This window comes from Macadamia integrifolia, unplaced genomic scaffold (assembly GCF_013358625.1).
Source record: "Macadamia integrifolia cultivar HAES 741 unplaced genomic scaffold, SCU_Mint_v3 scaffold482, whole genome shotgun sequence".
In the NCBI taxonomy this organism is placed as follows: Eukaryota; Viridiplantae; Streptophyta; class Magnoliopsida; order Proteales; family Proteaceae; genus Macadamia; species Macadamia integrifolia.
The window spans coordinates 145,184-160,755 of NW_024870463.1; positions in this window are offsets into that span (position 1 = coordinate 145,184).

The window sequence follows — 15,572 nt, forward strand, 5'->3', positions numbered from 1 at the left end:
TCTTTCCCATGTGGGGTTTCTAGGGTTTATATGTAGGGGCTGAATTTGGGGTATTTGGGTAGGAGGGGAATTTTTCTAGGTTTCAAGCGACTTGCCAGCGTGTGTGGCATATGTACAAAAAAATATAATTTTCTGGGGATGATTACAGGAGATTTGACGATCTGATTTTGACGTGCCATATATCATTGGAATTGTATTTATGAGTATTATCTATATGTATGGTTATCTTAACCGGATTCTTTCATATATAAAATGTCAAAATTGGACCCTCTTCTTTCCAACATGGGTTTCTAGGGTTTTCAAGGTAGGGGATGTTTCTGGGTCAGCCCAATCCTTGTGTGTTTTCATCATTTTTTGTAGGATGGCTTTGATGTTTTTGTTGGCTACTTCTACTGCCCCATTGGTCATTGGCCTGTAAGTGGTAGAGCGATGCCTTTTGATATCAAACTTTGTACAGATCTTGTCAGTTTTACCCTAGAAGTGGGATTCCTGATCTAATATCAATTCTTGAGGTACTCTAAATTGAAAAATGATATTTTCTAGGATGAATTTGGCTACCTTAGCAAACGTGAGGACCGCATATAACTGAGCTTCTTCCCACTTGGTGAAATAATCAATGGCTACCAAGATGAACTCGTGACCATTGGATTCTTTAGGGTTGATCTTTCCAATGATATCGATACCCCAAGTAGACAATGGCCAAAGAGAACTGAGCGAATGCAGCTCAGTTGGTGGGATATGTATGATGTTAGCAAATATTTGACACTTGTGGCATATCTTGACAAAGTCCACACAATCTGCTTCCATGGTGTTCCAGTAATATCCTAGCCTGAGGATCTTCTTAGCTAGCATCTTGGCATTCTTATGTGGTCCACAGAGGCCTTGATTAATTTCTTCTATGATGGTGGTAGCTTGTTCTTTATCCACACACAACAACTGTATTCCATCATAGGATCTCTTGTATAACAAATCCTCTTGAAGAATAAATTGGGTGGCATATCTCCTTGGGAATTTCTTTTCTCTATCAGTTGCTCCACTCAGATATTTTCTTTCTCTGATGAAATCCACTATGTGGGCAAACCAAGACCGACCATCCACAGTGAGAAGGTTCACTGAATTCTGATAAATGGGCTTGCTTCTTTGCTCTACCAGGAATGGTCAAACCCTAGCCATAGGGTTGCATTCTATTATGGAAGCCAAAGTTGCAAAGGCATCAGCAAACCTGTTGTTATCTCTCTAAAAGTATTTGAACGAGATATTCTCAAAGTGCTCAATCACTTCTTCTAGATGTTCTTGATATGGTTTCAGTTTTTCATTTTTGGTCTTCCATTTTCCTTGTCTGGCAGATGATGATGGATGAATCACCGTAAACCTTGATCCTTTTCACTCCAATAGTTAAAGTAGTTTCAAGCCCCAAAGCACAAGTTTCATATTCGGTAATATTGTTGGTACAAAGGAAATCGAGGTGGAATGATGAAGGCAAAGAAAGGCCGTCAGGAGTGAAAAGCAATATTCTAGCCTTACACCCCTTTTGATTAGCCGCTCCATCAAAGAATAATTACCATTCATTAGCTGTGTCATCTTCCTCTTTTTTTGTGATTTCTTCATTGGGAAAGGCATCATCCAAGGATCTTCCATCTTCTATGGGGTGGGCAGGCAAATGATCGGCTATGGCCTACCCCTTGATAGATTTCTAAGTAACATAGGTGATGTCAAATTCTGATAGTAAAAGCAACCAACGATCCATCCTTTATGTTAGGGCTGGTTTCTCGAAGAGGTACTTGATGGGATCCTTCCTTGAGATCAAATGCATTGGATAGGAAACCATGTAGTGTTGTAACCTTTTCGTTGCCCAAATCGACGCAGTATAAGTTCTTTCCAAAGATGTGTATCATGTCTCATATTCCAGGAACTTCTTACTAAGGTAGTATATGGCATGCTCTGCACCTTCTTTCATCTCTTTTTGTGCTAGCAAAGAGCCTATGGAATATTCTCCTACGGATAAGTACAAGAGAAGTAGTTCATCTTCCACCAGCGGTGTCAATATTGGTGGGTTCATGAGGTATCCTTTGATTTTGTCAAATTCTTGATGGTATTGGTCATTCCATTTCGTGGGCTGATCCTTCTTCAATAGCTTGAAAATTCGTTCACATATTGTAGTGAACTGAGCTATAAATCTGCTAATATACTAGATGTGACCCAAAAATCTTACTATTTGCTTTTCAGTCTGAGGTGTGGGCATTTCCTGAATTGCCTTGATCTTGATAGGATCGACTTCAATGCCTCTTTCACTCACCAAGAAACCTAACAAATTTCCTGTTGTTGCCCCGAATACACACTTCTAAGGATTCAGCTTTAGCTGATACTTCTTGATTCTTTCAAAGAATTGCCTTAGTGTGGGAATATGCCCCTACCGATCTTTTGACTTTACTATCATGTCGTCCACATAGACTTCCACATCTTTGTTCATCGTGTCATGCAATATGGCCGTAACTGCTCTTTAATAAGTTTCCCCAGCGTTCTTCAATCCAAAAGGCTTCACTTTGTAACAGTAGGTTCCCCACAGAGTGATGAAGACTGTCTTCTCTTGATCCTCTGGGTGCATGCTTATTTGGTTGTATCCCAAAAATCCATCCATAAATGTTAACAAGTCATGCCTTATTGTGTTGTCCACCAATACATCAATGTGAGGTAATGGGAAGTCATCTTTAGGGCTTACCTTGTTAAGATCTCAGAAATCCACACACATTCGCACCTTTCTATCTTTCTTCGGTACTGGTATAATGTTGGCCAACTATTGGGGGTACTTAACCACTTGTAGGAATCCTGCATTCCACTACTTCACAACTTCTTCTCTGATCTTCTCACTCCATTCTGACCACATTCTTCAAAGCTTTTTCTTTACTGGTTTTACCTCAGGATTGGTTGGCAATCAGTGTTGTACGATGTTGGGATCTATTCCGAGCATATCCTCATAAGACCAAGCAAAGACCTCGATGAATTCTTTCAGAAGGCTTATCATCTGTTTTGCTTCTCCATCGTCAAGGGTAGTGCCTATTTTTACCTCTCAAAGGCATTGGTCAATTCCTAGATTAATAACCTGAGTATCCTCATGGATAGGTTGGGCTTTCTTTGGTTTGCATTGTTTTATTAACTCTTGATATTTATTAAAATCATCATTAGAGAAAGGAGGTAAGTCATACTTAGAATCTTAAATTTCATTCATGAAAGAAGGAGTAACACACTCAATATATAAGGACTCTAGGCTCTCCTCGAGAGGAGAGGCTGATATAAAATCATAAATAATAGACTCAACTACAAACTTGATAGCTGCCTTAATGCTTTTGTCAGTGGTATTCAGGTTAGTTGAGTTGATAGCATGAGTAAACTTGACGTTTTCTCCAATGCTAGTCCAATTCAGGAGTGGTTCAATGGCTCGATGGATGAGGAGATGCGGCAAAGGGCCCTCTTCTCCTTCCAAGAAAGTTATTGCTATTTCTTCAACTGTGCAATAGTTGTTCTGGATAGGTGCCTACTTCTTCACAAATACCAGCTGATCAACCTCGTGCTCTCAAAAATTAAACTTTTTGAGGGGTGAGGATTGGTGGAGATTTCTCAATCCTCTTTCTATAAAGTCCATCTTTTCAATCCTGTTGAGGGATGCCATGTCGGTGCCTCGGTCACATCTTTGACCATATTCATGAACCTTCCCGTTGCAGTTGATTCGGCACCATACATACAAACCATCATTCTTTATGCTCTTCTTTGCTTTGCATATGCACTTCTTCCTTTGAAAGGATGAGGCTTGAGCTCATGTAGCTCTCAGGCTCTTGGTTCTTGTAGGAGGGAGCAAATGTAGCTTCTCAAATCAATGGAAAGTGGTAAACTCTAGGTGAGCCTTATCTTCTTTTTCCATTCTTTTTCAGGAGGACTCTAGGACTTGGTGCTTCCTTTGATTGGATCAATGTTGTAGGGTTACGAGAGGAAGACCCATTCTTAATCAATGCAATTTTTGCTATCTTGGTGATGCAGCTGTATTGATCACTTTCTTTGACTAGCCTTTTCTATTGTTCTACTTTATGAGTTACCCAGTCGAACTCATCCTTATAGAACACTTCAAATCCTAGTTGCATCTTTACGGCAGTTTCATCGAACCATGGCTCCACATTTTTGCAAAAGGGAAAATCTTCTCCTTCCCTTATAAAATATCCAGAGTAGGGTAGTAAGTGGTAGATATTTTCCTAGCCATCCTCAATACTCTTTGCCCCTTTGTGGTCGGAGGAGTATACCCGAAACCATTTTTTCCTTTGTTCACTGCCAAACTAGGCTGCTTTGGAACTCCTTGACGATATTTCTCTAATCCCATGCCAGGAAAATATTGTATATTATTCATTGTCTGATTCACTGGAAGACTCCAGACGGCCTCATAGTTAGCTGGGGTTTCCTCCTTTGGAACTTCTTTGGCAATGACTGCACAAGTTGTTTCTAATTCAAAACTACTTAGTCCAACTTCCTGGTCTTGTTCTTCCCCATTTTCAATATTGGCCAAGGTATTAACCACCTCGGGATCTCTAGCTACTGTAATCACCTTTTCTTCATAAATGAACTTCATCTTCTGGTGGAGACTAGAGGACACTGCCTTCGCATGATGCAACCAAGGCCTTCTAAAGAGCATGTTGAAAGATGCTGGTATATCAATGACTTGGAAATCAATATTAAACTTCACCGGGCCAATCTTTATAGCAAGGGTGAGGATGCCAAAGATTTTTCTCTTGGTATTATCATATGCCCATATGGTTTGGGTAGTTGGCCTCATTTCTTCTAGGTTGATGCTAATACTCTTTGTTGATCCCAAGGGTAGAACATTCAAAGTGGACCCATTGTCAACAAGCACCTAGTGAACCACCTTGTTAAGACAGTCTATTATGATGTGGAGAGCTCTGTTGTGCTGGGCTCCTTTAGGGAGCTCTAAATCTGAGAACATCACAGATTGTATCGCATATGTTGCCCCTACTATGTGTGCAATATGTGCTAGATTTATCTCAATCGGTATCGGTACCTACACGTTGGTAAGAGACTTCAAGACTGCTTCACGGTTTGTGGGGGGGATGCCATCAACAATCCCCAAATTGAGATATTAGCCTGGGACTTCTTGAGTTAAGCCAGGACTGGATTCTCTGGTTCTCTTTTCAAGCCACTAGTTCTGGCCTCACTAGCCCTTGACTATTCCACTACTAAGGCCTTGCCCTTGTAGTCCTTTCCACTTTGAATCTCCATCACACTGACGAGTTTCTTTATAATGATCTCTGTGGGATTGCAATCTTCATCATCACTATTAGTTATGGTGATTATCCCTACCATGGGATTATCCTCTACTTCTGATTTCTCCCTCCTTGCTAGGGGTGGGAATTCAAGGTCCTCCACAAATGTTGAGAGCCCTGGCTCATAATTTTTTGACTGCATTAGAAAGCTGTTGGAATGTGACATCTACTGCCTCTGTGAATGTGTCGTCTGGCCCTATTTCCTCCAAATCATTCATCTGCTCATGGTAATAACGCTCATTTATAGTTACTTTGCCCAGCATATTCACAATTTCTTCTACTCTTTCTTGCATCCTTAATGTGTTTGCACAGCTTTTCTTCCATCTCTAATGTAGATTCCCTTTCATCCATATAAACTTACATCGGCTCTCTAGATTCTCCATTATTTTCTGAATCTGATGTAGAATCATCTCTTCCCATGTAGAGGGAAGGCTGAATGCCACCTATAAGATAAGCTATTAGGTCACCACCACAGATAGCATAGACTGAGAAACATGTTGGGTGATCATGTGAGTAATATTTTGACTCATCATCATTATCATTGTACCAAGGCCCTTGGTAGTCATCCCAATCTGGGTACTCATCATCCTCTTGAGAATCATAGTCATCTCGATCATTCTCATCCTCATTCTTGTCCTCATCATCTTTTTTGATTGCTCCCACACTTGATTTTTCATCTGATTTATCATCATCTGTGTCACTCCCTATATGGATTAGGGAGGTGTACTCTTTAATCTACTCCCCTATGGCCAATGCAGTTACTGCTCTGAGAAGATCATCTGCAATCTCTTCAATTATTTATGGATTGTCCCTTGAAGATATAGTGGGTTGAATTAGAGAAGTGGGATCACCCTCTTGATCTTCTTCTAAAGCATTCACTGATCCTGTTGATGAGGTCATCTTTGGGGAATCTGGTAGTACAAGCATATCCTTCCAATTGTACCCATCCATCCATCCTTCTTTTGGGTTATAAACCGAACCTTTAGAATGAGATTGGTATGAGGGTGATGAGGGATACGAAGCTGAGTGGTATGAAGGTGATGTGATGTGAGAGGTAGGTTATGAAGATTGGGGGTAACAAGATGAAGAAATTTCTTCTCCTTAGTGGTATGGTGAAGGTTGATGATATGGGGGAGGCTGGTAATATGGTGAAGGTAGGAGGTATGGTGGAGGAAGGATGAACGGGGGGAGTCCGATCTTCTGATTCTTCTTCTAATGACTCTCTTCTTTTGGGAGTCCTCATGGCTCTGGCCCTTTGACTCATGATTTTCCTATAAGTATGGGCATTCATGTGATTCTTACGAGGTCTGGGTACAATAAGTTGAGTGGGATCACTTTCTGTGGCTTCTCCATCTAAATTGTTCACATAATCGGGAGTGGATTGGTGTTGACATTGGGAGGTTGCTTGACCTTGAGTTCAATGGTCCTGTTGTCAACCAAATCCTGGATCTCATGTAGGAGACCTATGCATCTTTCAGTGGTGTGCCACTTCTGAGTATGGTAAGCACAATACTCATGGTCTCTATACCAAGCTGGAGGAGGGTTGCTGATTACTCTTGGAGCCACTGTCCCTAGCAATCCTTGTTTCTTTAACTTTTCATATACTGCTGTCATGGGCATTCCCAAATTAGAAAACTACCTTCTTGGACGAGGGGCCTTCTGGGAGGATGCATCTGCTTGTATCACAAATGGTTGTGAAGAGGTGATAGGTAAGACTGACTATTGGACTGCACCTACCACATTAGTTTTGGGGTCCTTTCCCCGTCTAACTCTAGTGTTCTTGCTTGCATCTTGGGATGATCCTTGATACTAAGCCTCTCTTAGAATTCTGGTTTCCATGAGTGTCGGTGGCTATTAGGGCATCAAAATTCTGTAGATGTTGGTAGTAAAGAACATCATAATAAGACTTTGATAAGTTCTCAATCAACATCTCCACCTGCTCTGCTTCTGAAGGTCGGTCTGCCATTTTGGTAGCCTTGTCCCTAAACCTCATAAAAAAGGTGGTGAATCATTCCCTAGGCTGTTGTCTCAACGTCTTAAGCTCTCAACGTTTCACATCCACTTCGGTATTATATGAGTACTGCTTGGTGAAGACTTTTACCACTGTTATCCAATTTTGATTTTGGGATGACTCCTACTGGGTGAGCCACCTTAGTGCTGGTCCTGATAGGGTTAACATGAAGGCTTGCACCGTTTGGTTATCCGTAAGTTACCATGATTTGGCGATGCTGAGGAAGACTTTGAGATGAGCCTTGGGGTCCCATGACCCATCAAACCTGTCAGTCTGCCACTTGAACTTCTCAGGAATCTTGGCCCCAGAAAGAAACTCATTTCATTTGAATCCACTGTTTGGTTTTTCGAACTCTTACCCGTTTGGAGCATATTTTTCAATATTTGTAACTGCACTCTGACTTTTCTTTCTCTCTCTGTTTCTAGAGGTTCCATCTGGATGTCTGCTACAAACTCCTCTTCCTCATCTTCAATCACTACACTAGGAGGAGGGATCCTGGAGTAGGTTGCTCGTTGACCATTTGGACGAGTAGGTGTGACTTCTCTCTAACCGGTTGGCCTAACTTGCTCTAGTTCTCTTGAGTCAACTTGGGAAGAGTTTTTGCTATAACCCATAGGTCCGTTCTGATTCAACTCTCCAGTAGCTTGTGTTGGTTCAGCCTTGGGAGAGTTTTGAAGTGCATGTAATATTTGGGCTATTCCTCTCTTGACTTTGGCCATCTCTATCTATAAAGTCTCTATGGGATGGATGCTTGCTCGGGTGATTCGGGGTTGTTTAGATCCATATTAACTGGGCTGTAATCACTTGGCGGTAGACAATCTTAGAGATATGACGGAGGTGACACTAGACTTAGACGAGTCAGCCAATTACTTTGACGTGTCCAAATGGACCGTGAAGAATACTTGAGGTGTGGAATTGTGCCTCAACCAAAATGGTTTATTTTAGGATTCTTGAATTCCCAACCCCTTGTTCACACATTCACTAGATTAACAACCAATGATCCATACAAAGTTAGTCCACTTAATAGTAGGGAGTGGGTAGGGGTTGATGCCCCTAGTCCACTCAATGCCATATGTGGGAGGTACATACAAATGGCTTGACCAGCACATCCCTATTAATGCATTCTTTACCAATAAAGTCATGGTTTCCTTAATCTTATCCCACTAGGAGACCATCCTCCTAGTTTCCTCGGGTCTTTTAGATAATTCGGCATTTTGTGGAACTTTAACAGAAGTCAGCCTAGATCGTGTATGCCAAATCATCCATATTTCATTTCTAAGGAGGAATGACACCTTTTATCCGAAACCCACTTAGGAGAGCATTCCCTTATGACTAGAACATATCATAGGAATATTCCTTTTCAAGACCGTAAATAAATTCTATAGATCAGCTTGTGGCATTCCTAGCGTTCTCCATCTATTTTCTACATCATGAGAGTATGCAGTGGATGCAATAGGTCCAATACGGCTTCCTTGCCAGGATCTATATACACAAGGCATGTGATCCTTTTGATATACTCATAGGTACGAGATCAAGGGGGTGACTTCCTTACCCATTACTCGTGACTACACATTAGGTTAAGCAACTGGCCATGAGGTGGTGGTACTGTGAGTGATTATGTGCAAAAGTGTAATGAGAGAATATCATTATTCGATCTCAGAACGTCATAAAGTGCACGGACCTCCCCTAGGGTGCTGGCACAAATACAAACATCCTTGCCGTATAACAATAACCAATACCCTTGTAAAGGAAGCAGCTACCATGTTCTCTTAAAGTACTCTCCATGACATGCACTGACCTCCCCAAAGGTGCGGGCATGACAGGGAGTCCCTCACCAAATGATTTCACTTCGAGCATGATGCATGATGCAGTTAGTGAATATAATTACAAACATGGGGTTAGCTAAACATGTTTTCAAATAGATGTGGTGGAAAATGTTCTTGCATTTAATGGTGGCATCTAGAGTCAGAAGCTTGGCAATTATCCCCAGTGGAGTCGCCACTATAAGGGTAGCGGCTGATATCTATATCTCTTCCCCCTTTGGGGGGGGGGAAAGGACTTGCATCCATTCCGTCCTCTCTCCTCTCTTTCTATTTCATGAGGAGCGGTGTATCATGTGTACTTTGCTTGCGGGCCCTGCACCACCATACTGCCGCTTGGAGATACGTAGATGCCTATTTTGTAAGAGTGTAAAGTTCATCATTCGAGATAGGAATTTGATGATGGTCCAATATGGGGATTAGGATGGATCATGCAAAAGAGGTTGGAGTCGCCACTTAGGATTATGAGCCTAGGACTTGGGGATGGGCCCAATTCTTGAAAAAAGAGCCCAAAAGTTGGTATGATCTAGAGATTTAGGCTAAGTGTCAGGTTGCAGAATTAGGAAGGTGTTAGACAGCCAATCTACCCGGTTCAATCGGTCTTCCTACTAGATGCTTAAGAACAAACTTTTTTCCTAATTATTCCTATTCTGCATGTATGGCTAAGTTATCACACATATATACATTGACTGAATTTAAACAACCATGTTCACTAAAATAAAGTCTATCTAAAATTTACATTAAGCTAACTCTATTGAGAAATTATACTTGAGCTTGACCCTTATTTCGGGTCAAGAGGGGTGGGCCCCTAATTAGTATTGGCTCGGACTGTCTTTCGGATTCTCCTGGCTCAGGGGAAGATGGTCTTAACCTCCAGCTTCCTTTTTCGAGAGATGTTGATTGTGATGATATTCGGATAGAGTTTCGGCTAGGAACGGTTACTTTCGAATTTGGATTCGACAGAACTTTGGCTAGGAAAGGTTATTTTCGGGCTTAGAATGAGGTGACACTCCAACAGAGCTTCCACTGGGGATAGGCTATGGGAGGGATAGGCTGAGGTGGCACTCCGGTGGATTTTTCGCTGGGAATGACTATTTTTTGAAAGATTCCAGGGGCACTCCGGCAAAGCTTCCACTGGGAATAACTATTTCTAGAAAGATTCCAAGGGCACTCGGGCAGAGCTTCCACTAGGAACGACTATTTTTGGAAAGAAATGGATTGACCTAAAAATGGATTGAAGATCCCCAAAGCCCGAAGAACACTTTAAAGATTCGAACAGAACTCTGGATCTTGACAAAGATCTCTTCGTAGACCCAAAGAACCTCAGGGGGGGAGAGATTTCTACTTTTGGTAAAAACCAAGAACACTCAAAGGAGGGAGGCTAAAAACATACTATTTTGGAAAAAATGGATTGGACTAAAAACTTGGATTGAAGATCTTCAAAGTCTTAAAGAACACTTCGAAGATCCAAACAAGATTTCAGATCTTGACGAAGATCGTTCTAAAGACCCAAAGAAAGTCAAAGGGCGAGGGGAGGATGAGAGAGGGCAAAGCTTCTCTCTCTAAGGGTGGTTATGGGGTTGTGATGTTGGCCTCCAAAATCCAAAGGAGGGAATATTTATTGGATTTTTGGACAAATGGGAGGAGAGAAAATTTTTTAGCCAATGGGGATAAAAAGTGGGTTTTTGGACTAATAGGAGGTTGCAGTGTAGGGTATGCTAGCGGAGAGTGCACACACACAAGTGGGTGAAGAGAAAATCTCTACACCCATCAGGCTAGTGGAACACAAATCCCAACCATTGATGATGGTACACAAGGTTGAGTTGAGGTGCACGGGGTATGACAGGCATGGGTACACGGGTGGGCAGGCATGGTGTAAGGGTGGGTAGGTATAGTGCACAGGCTGGGTAAGCATAGTGCATGGGTTGGGCAGGTATAGTGCATGGGCAGGCCTGTGTGTACGATGGGTGTGCACAAGGGCCCCACGAAACAGCATGCGAGGATGCTTGGGGTAGCATGCGGGGGTGCACGGGGCAGCATGCGGGGGGGTGTGTGGCAGTATACAAGGCTACGTGCAGGGCTATACATGGGACTGCTGACTAGCAGGCTAGCATGTGCAGCATACATGTGGGCTGGTCTACTGGCTAGAAGGCCAGTGCACAGCATGCATGTGGGCTAGCATGTTGGCTTGTGCGTGCAAAAAATACGATTTTCTAGTGATGATTGCGGGAGATCCAACTATCCGATTTTGACGTGCCATATATCGTCAGAATCATATTTTCAAGTACTATCCATCTGTATGGTCAATGTGACCCGATTCCTCTATATATAAAATGTCAAAATTGGACCCTCTTCTTTCCCGTGCGGGGTTTCCAAGGTCTTTATGTGGGGGATGAATTTGGGGTATTTGGGTAGGTGGGGAATTTTTCCAGGTTTCAAGTAGCTTGTCAGTGTGTGCGACATACATATGGAAAGATGTAACTTTTTGGGGGCGATTACAGGAGATCCGATGGTCTGATTTTGACATGCTATATATTGTCAGAATTGTATTTTTGAGTACTATCCATCTGTATGGTCATCTTAATCAGATTCTTTCGTATATAAAAGGTAAAAATTGAACCCTCTTCTTTCCCACATGGGGTTTCCAGGATTTTTTAGGTAGGGGATGTTTCTGGGTTTTCTTAGTCAATCATCTTCTCTGTTGATCGAAAGTCAGAAGTCGTATCTAAGATCTACATCTCATCATAGTCGGAGGAGGACGACAAAATTGGGTGTCTACAATATGTGATAATGAAAATGTTTTACACTTGAATAAGGAATTCAAGTTGCATCCTATAGAAAGATTAATCTAGGTAGCTAATGAAATTAGCTCAGAGGAATAGTTTTTCTAAATATCTTTACTAAGGGATTAATGTAGGATGTGAATATGTTAAGAACATGTAAGACAACTTGATGACTTTGATGTACAAATAGGAGTTTGTTAGAAAATTTCCATCATCAATCCATATTTATATGGAAGTTATATAAATTAATTTGCATGATTTAAATAACGGGCCTTGGTAAGTCCTTAGGTTTTAACTTAAAACTGTTCATGACTAGGGATGGGACTAGACATCTTATGTAAATGGTCGTCGTATTATGTGTACTTAGGAATGGAGATTCTAGGACACAAGTGTGAGTGTACATATAGTGTATACGTTGAACCGGATCATAAGAGAAAATTTCAAGTGTGTCTTGCTGTCTGCTGATTTGAAATAAAATTTTCGTGAGTAGTGTATGGTTGGTCCTTTGACCTGAGGGGTTCTTATCGATGAGATCACACATTGTGAGTTTTGGTGCACTAATGGTTGATGTCTCCCTGGCTATATATCGGTGTACTGGATTCGTATTATTTGGTCGTATTCGAAAGAAATTCCTACTAAGAAATCCATTACCCTTATTGGGAGAATATCAAGGAGAGAGAATGGTTATATTTGATTGGACATAAATCCGATATTAGTGGCATTTTTATATGTTTACAAAATTTTTAAAATTAATATTATTTATTAATATTTATTTTTGTAAATAATTTTGGTCACAACCCCACTTCCAGTAGACCCAACTTACTGTATCGAAATAATGGTGTTGTGAGTAAGACGCTTACCCGTCTTATGAACCTATAAGGATCTCTGATAACAGTACCTTAACGATTCACAATCTCACAACACGAACCAACTAATAGCAGAATCTGAGTCAGAGTATAATAGCAAGATCATAAATAAAATGGAGAACATCTAGTGATAATGTAGATATCCATAACCAAGTTTATCTGTTTACAATTACTCACGACTTATACATACATAAGCCCAAAAGAATACAATTGTTTCATTCAATATTAGAATCATAAAAAATACAACGTGTTCCTCGGGGTGCGACGTAAGCACAGTGGTCACAAGCACAGTCTTGATCGTACTCCTCCACTTCTGGCATCCACCAGTCGCTCACTCCATGCTTTGCCTAGAGGGTAACGGGTCATATGCCATAGGTACAATGGTACCTGCTCATCATTTAAATGGTGGCATATACGTGGGGTGTGCTTTCCAACTCACTCAGTGAGGGGTGGGGTTCATGCACATCATAGCAAAGGTAGTCGCATAAATAATTCATGATATATGATTACAGGAATTAAGTAAATAGTCCATGATGCTCGTGATGCAATTCATTTATTTTATTATCCACCTAATAATACAACTGAGTCTGGTAAATGCGATTACGACACATTAGGTTGTATCCCTTGTCTCGAAACTGCCATTGACTACATAGTAATATAAACCCTAGCTATAATTAGGAGCCTGTCAGTCCTGATATGCGCCCATCAATCACCCAACAAACCCCTGATAACCCCCTCTGGGCAATCACGACACCTATATATCCAGCGGCCATAACGGACAAGTTTCCTCCTTCAGCAAAAATCACATCGTACCGCAGGTGTGGCATTTTGGGAAGGTTCATCGAACATACCACCAATGGGTTATCCAACACCTTATCCCTTGTTGGCAAGGGGACATAGCATATCCTACTGTGAGGGTAGCGGCCAAAAAATGACCTTTTGCGGTCCGACCCTCTCTCCTATCTTTCTCTTTCTTAGGGAGGGATGTGTTGTGTGTACTTACCCATAGGCCCCGCTCTACCATATCTTCGCTTGGAGATACGTGGAGGCCTATTTCACAGGAGTGTAAAGATTGTCATTGAGACGGGGATTTGATGATGGTCCAATAATGGGGATCAAGATCATACAAAAGGGTTTGGAGTCATCACCTAGGATTATGGGCCTAGGACCCAATAGTGCGCCTAATTCCTGAGAAAAGGGCCTGAAGTTGGTCTGATATACAGATTTAGGGTACATGTCAGGTTATAGAATTGGGAAGGTGTTAGACACCCAATCTACCTGGTTCAACCGATCTTCTTACTAGATGCTTAAGAACGAACACTTTCCACATTTATTCCTATTTTGTACATATGGCTAAGTTATCACACATATATACATTGATCGAATTTAAATAATTATGTGCACTAAAACAAGGTCAATATAAAGTCTACATTTTTCTAATTTGGGTAAGAAATTATACTTGAGCTTAACCCCTGTTTTGGGTTAAGAGGGGTGGAACCCCGATTAATGCTAGCACGAACTTTCTTGCTAATTCTCCTGGCTCAGGGGAAGATGGTCTTGACCTCCAACTTTCTTTTTTAAGAGATGGTGACTGTGGTAATTTTCGAACAGAGTTTCGACTAAGAATGGTTACTTTTGGGTTTTGACTGCAGTATCGATTCGGCAGGGCTTCCACTAGGGATGGGCTACTTCTAAATTTTTGACTGAGGTGGCACTCCAACAGAGCTTTGGCTGGTGATAAGTTATGGGAGGGCTACGTTGAGGTGGCACTCTGACAGAGCTTCCGTAGGGGATAGGCTAATTCTAGGGATTGAGGAACTTTGAAGGCCTGAAGAACACTTTAGATCTTATAAAGATCTCTCTGAAGACTTGATGAACCTCAAAAGGGGGTGGGAGACTAAGGGAAAACTTTTTCTGCACAAAAATATCACTTAAGGAAGGCAAAGGATTGAAGAATTCTGAAGGCCTGAAGAAACTTCAAAGATCTAAAGAACACTTCGGATCTTATAAAGATCTCTCCGAAGACTTGAAAAACCTCAAGGGGGGAAGGGGAGGAGAGAGGGTAGAGCTTCTCTACTATGGATGCTCCTAGGTGGCTTGAGTAAGTAAAACCAAAGGGAGGGGGTATTTATAGGTTTATTGAACCAATGGGGAGGAAAGAGGAATTTCCTTAACCAATTGGGTGAAAAAGTGATTTTTCTAAACTAATGGGGTGAAAACATGAATTTTTTGGTCAATGGGGAAAAAGTAATATTTTTTGGCCAATAAGGTAAAAGATGCCTTTTTGGACCAATGGGAGGTTTCGGTGTAGGGTACACTAGCAGGACAATGTAGAGTGCATAAATAAGTAAAGAGAAAATCTCTTCACTAATCCGGTCATTGAAACGCATATTCCAACCATTGACGGTGGCACATGAGGCTGGGTGGGGGTGTACGGGGCATGCATGGGTGCACAGGACAGGTGAGGGCACATGAGGCAGGCATGGCACACGGGGTAGGCAGGGCACACAAGGCAAGCAGGGCGCACGGGGCAGGTAGGTGTGAGGGTAGCGGCCGAAAGATGAGATCTCTCTCTTCCCCCTTTTGGGTAGAGAAAAAGGACTTGCATGCATTCCACCCTCTCTCCTCTCTTTCTCTTTCTTGAGGGAGGGGTGTGTTGTGTGTGCATACACTACAGGCCCCACACCACCGTATCGCCGCTCAGAGATATGTGGAGGCCTATTTTGCAGGTGTGCTGTCACACCCCACTCCTGGCAGACCCAACTTAACAT